The sequence below is a fragment of the Pezoporus flaviventris genome, unplaced genomic scaffold (assembly GCF_033815535.1).
Source record: "Pezoporus flaviventris isolate CSIRO_AGI_PZ_B2104156 unplaced genomic scaffold, CSIRO_AGI_Pfla_v1 ptg000010l, whole genome shotgun sequence".
NCBI classification, from domain to species: domain Eukaryota; kingdom Metazoa; phylum Chordata; class Aves; order Psittaciformes; family Psittacidae; genus Pezoporus; species Pezoporus flaviventris.
This window is the reverse complement of record NW_026892558.1, coordinates 4,548,613-4,561,026: the sequence shown is the minus strand read 5'-3', so window position 1 is coordinate 4,561,026 and position 12,414 is coordinate 4,548,613. Positions and strand designations below refer to the sequence as shown.

At 38.9% G+C, this 12,414-nt stretch overlaps 1 long non-coding RNA gene across 1 annotated transcript; it reads right to left on the bottom strand.

Annotated features, from left to right (window-relative positions):
- Positions 1–521: 521 nt before the first annotated feature.
- On the bottom strand, positions 522–4,229 carry LOC133267830 (uncharacterized). Its single transcript, XR_009742887.1, has 2 exons — positions 4,083–4,229; positions 522–984 (listed from the first exon to the last, which is right to left on the bottom strand). It is a non-coding gene; the product is annotated as an uncharacterized LOC133267830 (long non-coding RNA).
- Between the last annotated feature and the right edge of the window lie 8,185 nt (positions 4,230–12,414).

Genomic DNA, 12,414 nt, shown 5'->3' with positions numbered 1-12,414 from the left:
CTAGACATGTTTTTTGACAAAATATAGTCAATCAGATGGGGGCAAAACCTAGATATATGATTCTCAGGGGGGTAGAGCCTGGAACTGGTACTAATCCTAATTTAGGTGGTAAATCAGGAAGTCAATCTTATTTACTTTTAAATGTCTTAGACTTTTAAAGGTCTTAATCTCCGTTACTTTTAAATTAAACATAATTGAGGCTATAGCTTCAGTAGGTTGAAGACAATCAATATCTAACTAATTTTAGAAGACATATGTAGGTCAGTTAAAAGATGGAAAAAAATCAGCCTATGCTTAAGTAAAGCCATTTGGCCTAAATATCTAAGCCATGCATAACTAATTCAGCAAGTTGTTAACTGCTTCACAACTGTTGGAACTGCAGAACTCATAACTCAGACTGAAAGACCTGACACCATAAACATTTTGAGTTATGGGCTGATAAATATAAAGAGCAATGGGTAGGGTTATCCAACAGACCTTCCACGAATGAGTGATCTGTATTTGCATTAGCACCAAGATGATTTACAGATGCCAAAGTGCCACATTTTAGTTTAATGATATACATATGTCAGGAGATTTTTATTAAATTTGCCACATCTATGAGACTTTGCACTATATTTCACAAGAAATAAGAAATGGGTATCAAATCAGAGTCACAAAAGAATCAGTGGTCACTATGTTGAAAATAAGGCTGTGTTTCAGTCATTATAGTTGTCAGAATCCTTCTTTGTATTCTGGAATGAGGATGGCTTGTGGAAAAATGAAGGAAGATTTGAAGCACTCATCACAAGTCACAGTTATTTCAGTTCTTCACTTTCATGGCTCAAAATCTTAACAAATTATGAAAACATTTTTGGTTAAAATTTTAAACCTTAAAATGCATTCAAATATATGGTCTCCTTAAGAGGCCTTCAGCACTTTTCCTAATATATCTTCTGTCAGATTTCCTGTATCAAACTTTCAAATCCAACTCATGGAAACTGGCTAGTCAAATTAAAAAAAAAAACAGTGTTTAAAAATTATGCTGGGTCAGGAGAAAAAAAAAACTTTTTTTTTTTTTCTTTCTCAACAATAAAATACTAACTTTTCAATAATGTATGAAGCAACTACCTACAACAGATGAGGCATAACATGCCTAATGGACCAAAACTGACATCTAACAGACTAGTGTTTCTCAAATTGTATTAATATGCAAATATATCTCAGAGAGAAATTTTCACTTCTAAAATTTAATCTACCAAGAAAGAAGAGAACAGATAACAGGAAAAAAAAACAGGAGTATAGAAGGATTAAGATCCTTTAAACATAATGTAATTTTTAAGTGTCCAGGATAAAGACCTGTCGCAAGTTGAATCTGGTCACATGTTATTTCAAAGTTTTGAATTAACCCTTTTTCTAAATCATAGAATCATAGAATAGTTAGGGTTGGAAAGGACCTTAAGATTGTCTAGTTGCAACCCCCCTGCCATGGTCAGGGACACCTCACACTAAACCATATCACCCAAGGCCTCGTCCAACCTGGTCTTGAACACTATCAGGGATGGAGCATTCACAACCTCCCTGGACAACCCATTCAAGTGCCTCACCATCCTAACAGGAAAGAATTTCCTCCTTATATCCAATCTAAACTTCCCCTGGTTAAGTTTTAACCCCTTACACCTTGTCTTATCACTACAGTCCCTAATGAAGAGTCCCTCTCCAGCATCCCTATAGTCCCCATTCAGATACTGGAAGGCTGCTATGAGGTCTCCACACAGCCTTCTCTTCTCCAGGCTGAACAGCCCAACTTTCTCAGCCTGTCTTCATAAGGGAAGTGTTCCAGTCCCCTGATCATCCTAGTGGCCTTCCTTCGGACTTATTCCAACAGTTTCATGTCCTTTTTATGTTGAGGACACCAGAACTGTACACAATACTCCAAGTGAGGTCTCATGAGAGCAGAGTAGAGCAGCAGCGTCACCCTCTTCGACCTGCTGGTCACGCTCCTTTTGATGCAGCAGATGTTGGCTTTGTGGGCTGCAAGCACACACTGCTGGCTCATGTTCATGTTCTCATTGACCAGTACCTGCAGGCCATTGTCTGAAGGGTTGCTCTGATCTCTTCTCTGCCCAACCTGTAGCTGTGCCTGGGATTGCTCTGAAACAGGTGCAGGACCTTGCACTTGTTATGGTTAAACTTCATGAGGTTGGCAGCCCACCTCACAAGCATGTCAAGGTCCCTCTGGATGGCATTCCTTCCCTCCAGGGTATCAACCGAACCACACAGCTTGGTGTCATCGGCAAATTGCTGAGGGCACACTCAATCCCACTGTCCATGTCAGCAACGAAGATGTTGAGCAAGACCAGTCCCAACACTGATCTCTGAGGGACATCATTTGTTACTGGTCTCCAACCGGACACCTAGCCATTGACCACAACTCTTTGTGTGCGGCCACCCAGCCAGTTCTTTATCCACCAAGTGGTCCATCCATCAAATTGATGTCTCTCCAATTTAGAGACAAGGATGTCATGTGGGACTGTGTCAAACGCTTTCCACAAGTCCAGGTAGATGACATCAGCTGCTCTACCCCGTCCATCAGTTCCGTAGCCCCACCATAGACGGCCACCAAATTGGTCAGGCAGGATTTCCCCTTAGTGAAGCCATTCTGGCTGTCACCAACCACCTTGTTGTTTGCCTTAGCATGCCTTCCAGGAGAATCTGCTCCAAGATGTTGCCAGGCACAGAGCTAAGACTGACCAGTCTGTAATTCCCCGGGTCATCCATTTTCCCTTTCTTGAAAATGTGGGTTATATTTCCCTTTTTCCAGTCGTTGGGAACTTCACCTGACTTCCATGGGTTTTGAAATATGATGGGCAGTGGCTTAGCAACTTCATTCACCAGTTGCTTCTGTGTATGTGCTTCTTCCAGTGTATGCAATCATTTAAGTGTAAGGTTGTTAATTAGCAGATTAGAAGTCTAGAAATATCTGGAATTAATTTAATGAATGACAGCCAATTAACTTTTCTATTAGAAAGAGGGGGGTAGCAGCAGTCAAGAAATGTTCTTGACACTTACTACTAAATTTGAAATAAATACAAAAGAAGTCTAAGTAATCAATGCAACTCATCTGAGAGAAGACAGTATCTAGTAACCCTGATTCTAAAGAACCTGGTATTTAAAGGCATTTATTAAAAATTTTTAGAACAGAAAAGGTTAAGACCTTTAAAGGATTTCCTAGTAATTTAAGGTTGTCTTTCCTCTGTTAGGTTCTTTTACTAACCTGTAAGCTTTTCTTCTACATCATTAATATAAATAATTTACATTCTTAAAGGCTGTCGTTTATAGAGCAAATATCTATTTTATTTTGCATGTAGAATGTTCATATGAAAATTCAAAATATATAGAATCTCAATGGACAGGAATGACAGCATTCCTATTTCCTTCCATGAGGCCATAATTTCATCTCAAAGGACTGTAGAAGAGCTTCCTTTACTTTTTTTCCAAGTTTGACATATTTTAATAGAAAACCTATAATTAATATTAAAATAAAATGATAAGTAATTAATTTTATTAAAGTGGTATGAGCAGTAATTTTGAGTGATGTGCAAGCATTACTCTGCTACTGCTATCAGCTCAGTGATTTTATGATTCCTGTCAGCAATGGGTAATAAAACAAATGAGATAAAGAGGACCAGGCATATTTCTCCTTTGTTAAGTCTGAGAAAGGGCTAGTTTAAGGAGACAGGTAATTTAGTGGGTTTGAAAGACATGCTAAAACTGATTATGATGTTCTTATCAATCCTTATTCTTTTAAAATTTCTTTATAATCTAAGTAGCTCCATTTCTTTTGGGAACCTTTCAGCAGTTCTTTGAGATCAGTCACTGTAAAGAGAAAAAAACAACAAACCACATATCCAAAACCGAAAAACCAACGAACCAAAGCCTCAAACCAACTAACAGCCACCACGCAATTGTATTGATTCAGTAGTCTTAAACCCAGTATCACAGAAAATATGTCCTCATAGAGAGCAACTAAAAGATATTAACCAAGGATTCATCAGCTATAGAATCCCACTTGTCCTTAAGTAGATCCCACTGTCACTTACCAGAAGTAGTACTCAGTAGGAGACCCAGGCCCTGAAAGGCACAAAATGAGAAATACTGAAGCAGAAATATTGATAAACCTTTCTTGCAAAGAAAAAGAAAAAACTAGTGACTTGAATTTTTATTCTTCTGCTACACACCATCATCAAATAAACTGCAGCTGCCAACACCCAATAGATGTTGTGCAGTAGCTGTAGAAACCATTCCTTGCATTTTGCATTCTTGATTACTTTCGTAAATAAAGCATTGTAAGAGAAGTAGGGTCATCAGAATGAAGGCTGTGAGAACTTCAAGTCTAAAGAGATGCTAATCTGAAGTCATAAGACTTTTGTCAAAAGAAGTAGGCAAGGCTACTGATGAAACAACTAACATCAATGCAGTTTAATTTAATGATCTAGTTACTTTAATCAATGAAACTAGAGTTTTTGTAGAGGTAATACCTTTAGATAATGCCTCAGGTCTTTCAAATGTTATTTGCTGTATTCTGAGTTCCAGTATCTGAGTAAGGCTAGTAAAACCAGTCAAAATTACATAGGGGCTTTATTAAGACATACGGTGGTTGGTTGACCTTGCCTTGCTGCCGCATGCCCGATAAGCCACTCTATCACTCCCATCTTCAACCAGAGAAGAGGAAGAACATAGGACAAAAGGCTCATGGCTTGAGATAAGACAGAGAGAGATCACTCAGCAATTAATATCACAGGCAAAACAGACTCCACTTAGGGAAATAGTTTAATCAAATCAGAGTATGGTAGCTAGAAATAAACCCAAATTTTAAAACACCTTACCCCCACCCCTTTCTTCTTCCCAGGCTCAGGTTCACTTTTAACTTGTCTACCTTCTACCCCTCAGCAGTACAAGGGGACATGGAATGGATGTTGTGGTCAGTTCATCACATGCTGTTTCTGCTGCTCGTTTCTCATCAGAGGAGAACTTCTCACACTCCTGCTTCAACCTGTCCAGGTTGGACAGAGCCTTGGGTGACATGGTTTAGTGGGAGGTGTCCCTGCCCATGGCAGGGGGGTTGGAACTAGATGATCTTAACGTCCTTTCCAACCCTAACTATTCTATGATTCTATGATTCTAACCTGGTGTCACCCCCCCAGGTGACAGTCCACAAACTTCTCCAACATGAGTTTGTCCCACAGGCTGCAGTTCTTCATGAGCTGCTCCAGCGTGGGTCCCTCCCTTAGGGTGCATTCTTCAGGAACACACTGTTCCAGCAAGGATCTCCTGTGGGGCCATGGTTCCTGCCAGCAATCCTCCTCCAGCATGGGCTCCTGTCTATGCAGCCACAGGTCTTGCCAGGAGCCTGCTGGTTCTGTGGAGGCCCCATGAGGGGTCACAGCCTCCTTTGTGCATATCCCTGATCCTGTATGCAGTCATTTATGGCTGCAGGTGGATATCTGCCCCAGCCTGGACCTCCAGGGTCTGTGAGTGGATATTTGCTCCACTGTGGATCTCCATGGGGTGTGGGGGCACAACCTGCCTCGCCATGGTCTTCACTAAAGGCTTCAGGGGTCAGGCATGTCTGTCTACACAGTTGTTTCTCTCACATATCCTCACTTCTCTCTCCTACCTGCCATTGCTCCTATGCAGTAACTTTTTCCCCTTTTTAACCATGTTATCCCAGAGGTGCTACTGCTGTGGTTGATGGGCTCAGCCTTGGCCAGTGATAGGTCTGTCTTGGAGCCTGTTGGTATTGGTTCCATCAGACATGGGACAGACTACTAACAGAAGCTGTCCCTGTAGACCCCTGCTATAATAACCTTGGCAAACTCAGTACACACTTCTACCGCATTTTCTGTAGGAGTGGATAAACAGAGGTGACACAGTTGAAAAATAATTAAGATCTATGTGGAACTCTTTTACCTCCTGGTAATGAGAAATGCTGAAGGGGTTGTGGCATGTATTTGGGCAGTTATTTCCATGGGATGTTGGCTGGTTTCCTTCATGGATGGCAAGTGGGCTGGTGTACTTTGTGAAGGACATTTTTTCACTTGTATGAAGTGTGTATCTATATAGCTACCCACAGAGGAAACTCCTTGGTAACAATATAGGAGATCAATTTCACTTAACCCTCAGCTCTTAAGAAAGTATCTTAAATTTAGAGTTTGGTGTAATGGTAATTTCTTTTCCTCTTAATGAGCCTGTACTTATAAAGACCTTATGAGCTGCTATACAAAAAAGACCGTGTTGCTGTAGGCTTCCTGTAGAGGTATTTCATCAGGTTCTAATACAAGGATTGTTTCTGTTTAATTATTAAATATTATATATTTATATACTTAGAGGCACCACTGTGCTTACATATTTTATCTCAGATTGGATTTAAGGAATCAAAATATTGGGCTGGAATAATGCAAGGCATGTACACAATTATAGCTGCATAAGGGGAAAAAAACCTTTTCAATTGAGTTAAGATGCATGTGCTACATCATAGCTTTTAATTCATACATTTCCAATTTCCAATTCTTATTATGCACTAACATATTTTTTTCAATATGAACTTCATTATATTTTCCCTCTACCTTTAAGTTTTCTTATCTATGTTACATTCTTTCTTTTCAGTTCTCACTAATACTGTCAATGATTCCTAATTTAATTTTTTCATTATTTACACTTCTATCACCTGCCCTCAGTTTGATGCTGATCCTTCTGTTAGATGTATGTCTGTTACTCTAGCTGTGTGCACATGTGCTAAGATGAAGTACACTAGTTATTTTTTAATTAATTTTGACAGACAGGATTTTTACTCTAATTCAGTAAAGCAGTTAATCTTGTGCAATGTGGATCCATTGCTCAAGGGAGATCTTCCCAATGAAAAAGTGTTGCACAAAGGACTGGTAAGTCCTGCTCTGGTACAATCTGTAATTCCCCGTTCAGGAAAGACAGAAGCAGAAGTAGGAGGAGTAAAAATCCCAACTACTTGGGGTAAACAAAGATAACGTGGCTTGTTTAGCTAACAGAAGAGAAGCTCTGTGTGGATAGCGAGAGTAAAGCTTGGGTTGAAGCTCAGCTTTGTAACTGAAGACCAATAAAAAACAAAATAGGTCAATAGTAATTATAGATAAATTTAGGATGGAAGTTTACTTTTTTTTTTGAGTAGTTCAGAAACTGGAAAATTATGATCTATCAGTTTAAAAAATATTTCTATTTATAGCAGCAGGAAATTAGACTATAGAGGACCCTTCCAGTCAATGTCATATGCTTTTATGTTTTTAAGTTTATTCCTGACAATCTCAAAGACATTATTGAATGAAAGCAAATACATTTTTTCATAATCTGTGAGGCTGAGATTGCAATACTGTTATGATATTACCATATTCTATTTTCCACTTATGTGTTATTGGACTCCATCAGATTTTTGGGGTAGGTAGATGTTCAGCCTGACATGTAGAGGTGCTTTTGTTTTAATTCTTGAAAATAGTGAGAATGATACCTGTAATTTTTAAAGTATTATCACTGTCTAAGACATCAGTGAGGCATACTGGACAGCACTTTCTTACATAATAGAACTAATATTGACCTTGCTATTACCTCTTTTCTACACATGGATTCTCTAATAGCTAATGCAGAGAGCCAACCTTTAATCTTTTGTTTATTAGTCCTTGCAATTTTCATTGAAAATGTAGAAATTTTATTTGTTTAGAAGCCTCTATTTATCAAATTGGGTTGCTTTGAAAATACCCAGTTCAAAAATTATTGGAAAGAGAATTAGTTACACCTATGTAACTGCAGTGCAATGAAACACTCTCTTCCTCAAGCTACTAGGCTAAAGAGGATACTCTTCACAGGAAATTTTGTAGTCTGAGGTTAAAGACATGTACAACCAAGTAATACACTAAAAGAACAGAAAAGCAAAGGCATAAACTATATAAGGAAACTTATTTTGATACACAAATCAATCACAGAGCCCTTGTTATATAGTTTGTAATCAACAAATATGGGGTTTCAGGTGTTTAAATAAATGTCTCTGAAAGAAGCATGCACTTATTGTAGTCTTTTTCTTTTAGTCACATATAAGAATAATTCCGATCAACTGTAGTGTGTGGTCCTCATAACTGAAGTTCCATTCTGATAAGTACAATAATTCATAAAATAAAGCTATCAAGAATAGGATTTCTGGTTGCATCTTTAATCTTCTGAAAATACAATATTTATTGCAAATACAATATAAGGAAGATAATTTACATTTCTTCATTATTGTGCTTGCAATAAAAAAAGAATACAATAATTCAATGAATATCTATTTGTTCAGGTTAGCAAAAAAGCCCAAAATTATTTGAACATGGCAATAAAATGAAAAATGAAAGCATTTGGTAATGGATTATTACATTTTATGGCCATACATTTATGTCACATAATTCAAACTGTTTCATCCTGCTGTGTATAAGAAACCCCTGCAAGTATGTTGCTACTAATTTTAAGGTAGACTCAGGTCCAGATAATCAGTTTAACATCAACAACAACAAGAAGAAATATGAATTTGCTTGTGTTTAATAGGTCTATGGTTAGGACAGACCAGGTAGACATGTTAATCCAAATAATGTTCAGAGTGTAGAATCATAGAATAGTTAGGGTTGGAAAGGATCTTAAGATTGTCTAGTTCCAACACCCCTGCCATGGGCAGGGACACATCACACTAAATCATGTCACCCAAAGCTCTGTCCAACCTGGCCTTGAACACTGCTAGGGATGAAGCATTCACAGCTTCCTTGGGCAACCCATTCCAGTGCCTCACCACTCTTACAGTAAAGAACTTCCTCCTTATATACAATCTACACTTCCCCTGGTTAAGTTTTAACCCATTACCCCTTGTCATATCACTACAGTCCCTAAGGAAGAGTCCCTCTCCAGCATCCCTATAGGCCCCCTTCAGATGCTGGAAGGCTGCTATGAGGTCTCCACGCAGCCTTCTCTTCTCCAGGCTGAACAGCCCCAACTTTCTCAGCTGCTTTCATACAGGAGGTGCTCCAGTCCCCTGATCATCCTCATGGCCCTCCTCTGGACTTGTTCCAACAGTTCCATGTCCTTTTTATGTTGGGGACACCAGACCTGTGCTCAATACTCCAAGTGAGGTCTCAGTGTACCCCATCTGAAAGCAAAAAGGGTTGTTTTACCCAGACTCAGATTCAGACTGATCCCAAATTTCAGTCTCTTTCTATAGGTAATCTTTAAAACCAGCACTGAATTGGCATTAGTGTAAGCACAAGCTACATCAGTAAACCCGATCAAACTGCACCTTCGTAAGGCGATTACTTTTGTCCACTTTCTCACAGCAATATGTGAAGCACTGTCTCTAGGATAATTGACTGATGGCAGAAGAAACTAGTTGCTTGTTACCACTTCGAGTCAGACATTTATAGCTTTCCTGAGATACTGCCCAGCAGGAACATCTCTCAGACCATTCCTGTCACACACTAGGATGGGAATTTCTCCCTTCATCGTGCAGAAATTGTGGGGTTCACATATATCGTGGTTTAAGCCCAGTTAGGCAACTCGTTCACTCACTCCGCCCCCTTCTTGCCCTCCCCCTACTCCCAGAGGGATGGAGAGGAGAATCAAAAAGAATGCAACTCCCACGGGTTGAGATAAGAACAGTTTAGTAACTAAGGTATAACACAAATCACTACTGCTACCACCAATAGTAATAATGATAAAGGAAATAACAAGGGAAGAGAATACAACACCTCACCACCAGCCAACCGATAACTCGCCCTACCCTGCCCGACCGAGCACTGACCGATACCTTGTCCAATCCCGCAGTCTACCAGCCCTTCCAGGTCACTCTCAGTTCCATCCTGGGCATGACGTGCTGTGGTATGGAATATTTCTTTGGTCAGTTTGGGTCAGGTGTCCTGTCTCTGCTTCTTCCTGGCTTTTCCTTCTCCCTGGCAGAGCATGAGGCTCAGAATGTCCTTGGTCAGACTAAAACATCAGTATTATCAGCTCTGTTCCCAGGCCGAAAGTCAAAACACAGTGCTGCACCAGAGAAAAATGACTGCTACTGCTGAACCCAGGACAACATAGCAACTGGGAACTTGTGGCAGTAATGGTACTAAGATCCAAGGTAAATGCAACTCCCCTCTTCAGGGACATACAATGTCTACAGCCTGTAAACTCTCCAGAATGAGTCACAGGAAGAAAATAGAAAACCAAGGGATTGACTTTCTCAAACTTCAGAAGATGACGTTAATACCATCTCCCCATACAAGCTCTGTTGGATAAAATACTGGAACTCTATACCAGGTTTGGGACTGAAAGACTCAAGAACTGACTTCAGCCATCAGCTTTCAGCAGGTGTGCTTATGGAAGCAATGCAAACAATGGTTGTTAAATAGGTTAAAGACTCAACTCAGGTTTAGCCAGCATCTTTGGTCTATTTGTGCTTCTTCATCAGCATTTACAGGGGAAAAAAAAAAAGAAAAAAAAAGGAAAAAAAAAAAAAGAAAAAAAAAAAAGAAAAAAAAAAAAGAAAAAAAAAAAAGAAAAAAAAAAAGAGGGGGATCGTACGGGACTGGAAGGATCCAGAATTACTCTGCCACTCTTACTCTAAAGTTATTTATGTGTTCATTAACTTGCATGTTTTCAAGTAGCAGGTAAAATCACTTGGCATTCCTCTGAGAAGTATAGAGTAGCAGTATTACATTTGCTAGCACCCTGCCCATTCTGCTTGGGCTGAATTACCTCAGTTTGGATAAATGTTTACAGTTGTCTTTCAGCAACAAAACAACACTTGAATTATCTAGCATGACCTGTTCTTTTGTTATAGTGACACAGTTAATGTACACTGCTAATATTTATTCTGTTCCTGTAAGTCTTTTGTTGTGGCAACTGGCAAACAGGATAGATGAGGAAATGGGGCTTTGGTCTGACCCTGTGACCAGTGTTGGAGTTCTTAGGAACCACCTTTAAGTTGTAAGAATAGTAATACCATCAAACACTGAATAAAAAAAGGAATTGGATTCAAGGAGTCCAGGTACAAGCCTGGTTTCATGGTACTACCAAAGCTGAGAATCTAAAGGTCATTCTATTTCATGATTTGATCCCAGAAGGCATATTCTTGGTTGTAACATGAGACTTCTTTATGTAGAATAAAAATATATATATTTCAAGACTATTTCAATAGACTATTCAAATATTTCATGGAATTGTAGAATATCTTGAGTTGGAAGAGACCTGTAAGGGTTATCTAGTCCAACTCTTTATTATATTATTCCTAGCCCCCTTACACCCATATCTTGGCATTTTTATCCCACCTATTTGAGGAAGAAATTACCTGATTTTAACTTTTCCTACAGTCTTTTTCTCTTCTTTCCTTTTCTACAAGTTTGAAAGAACAGCTGCTGCCTGATACAATTATTTTAATTGTTTGCATGCTATAAAACTGTTAAAAGCAATTTTAATTTTAACAGTAAATAGGTTTTATTGCCAAGTTATACTTTTGTTTATAGCAATAGATGGCAACGGGTGGTTAAAAATATATTTGATTCTGAACTATTATTTCTCCTGTATCCACTGTATAATCAATGAAGTGATATTATTTTGCCCTCAGGAAAAAAAAAAAAAATAGAAATGCTAATGGAAGCAATTAAAAGATATGAATAATACTGACACCTCTTTATTATCTTTCAGGTACATTCGGAGTTACCGAACACATTAAGTGGTAATGATGCTGTTACAGTTATTTTCCAGTTGACATGATTAGTTCTGTGGGCCAGCCACATTTACCTTTTGCTTTGAAGCCCTTCATACTAAGTTATTTGATTTAGGAAATAAAGTAAATAGGTATGTGAAATGACCTCATCCCTAATTTTGAAAGCCATGGGTAAGAATGACATTTCCATGGTCTACAGCACTAGTCTAAGTTATATGAGTGCTGTGTTCCTTAGACTGGGGAGTTTCAGACTGGAATGGTGTAAAGAACAGACATTTAGGGCTACAAAACCAGAAGTGTTACACCACAGCGAGACATCTGACCCTTGCACTAGATACTTACATCTATGTTTACACCCTCAAAATGTTCCATGCTTCCTAGTCTGATAAAGGTACCTTGAAAGAAGCCTGAGTTTTTTGATGCTGACATCTTCATCTGAGCTTGTTTCGTCAGCTTCTGGGGTATTTCTGTTGTCTGAAGGGAGGTCACATAGTAAGCCCTTTCTAGAAATGTAAATCCTGTCGGGAATCTATTCATATCTTGTAAGGACCACTGAAAAAGCAAATGCATATCTGTGGTGTGCAAGAAAAAGTTTCAAATTGCTTGAGCATGCTTTTGAGACTAGCAGTCAATGAAACAGAGGAGTTATGAAGTGTTGCAAATCAAAATAATAACAA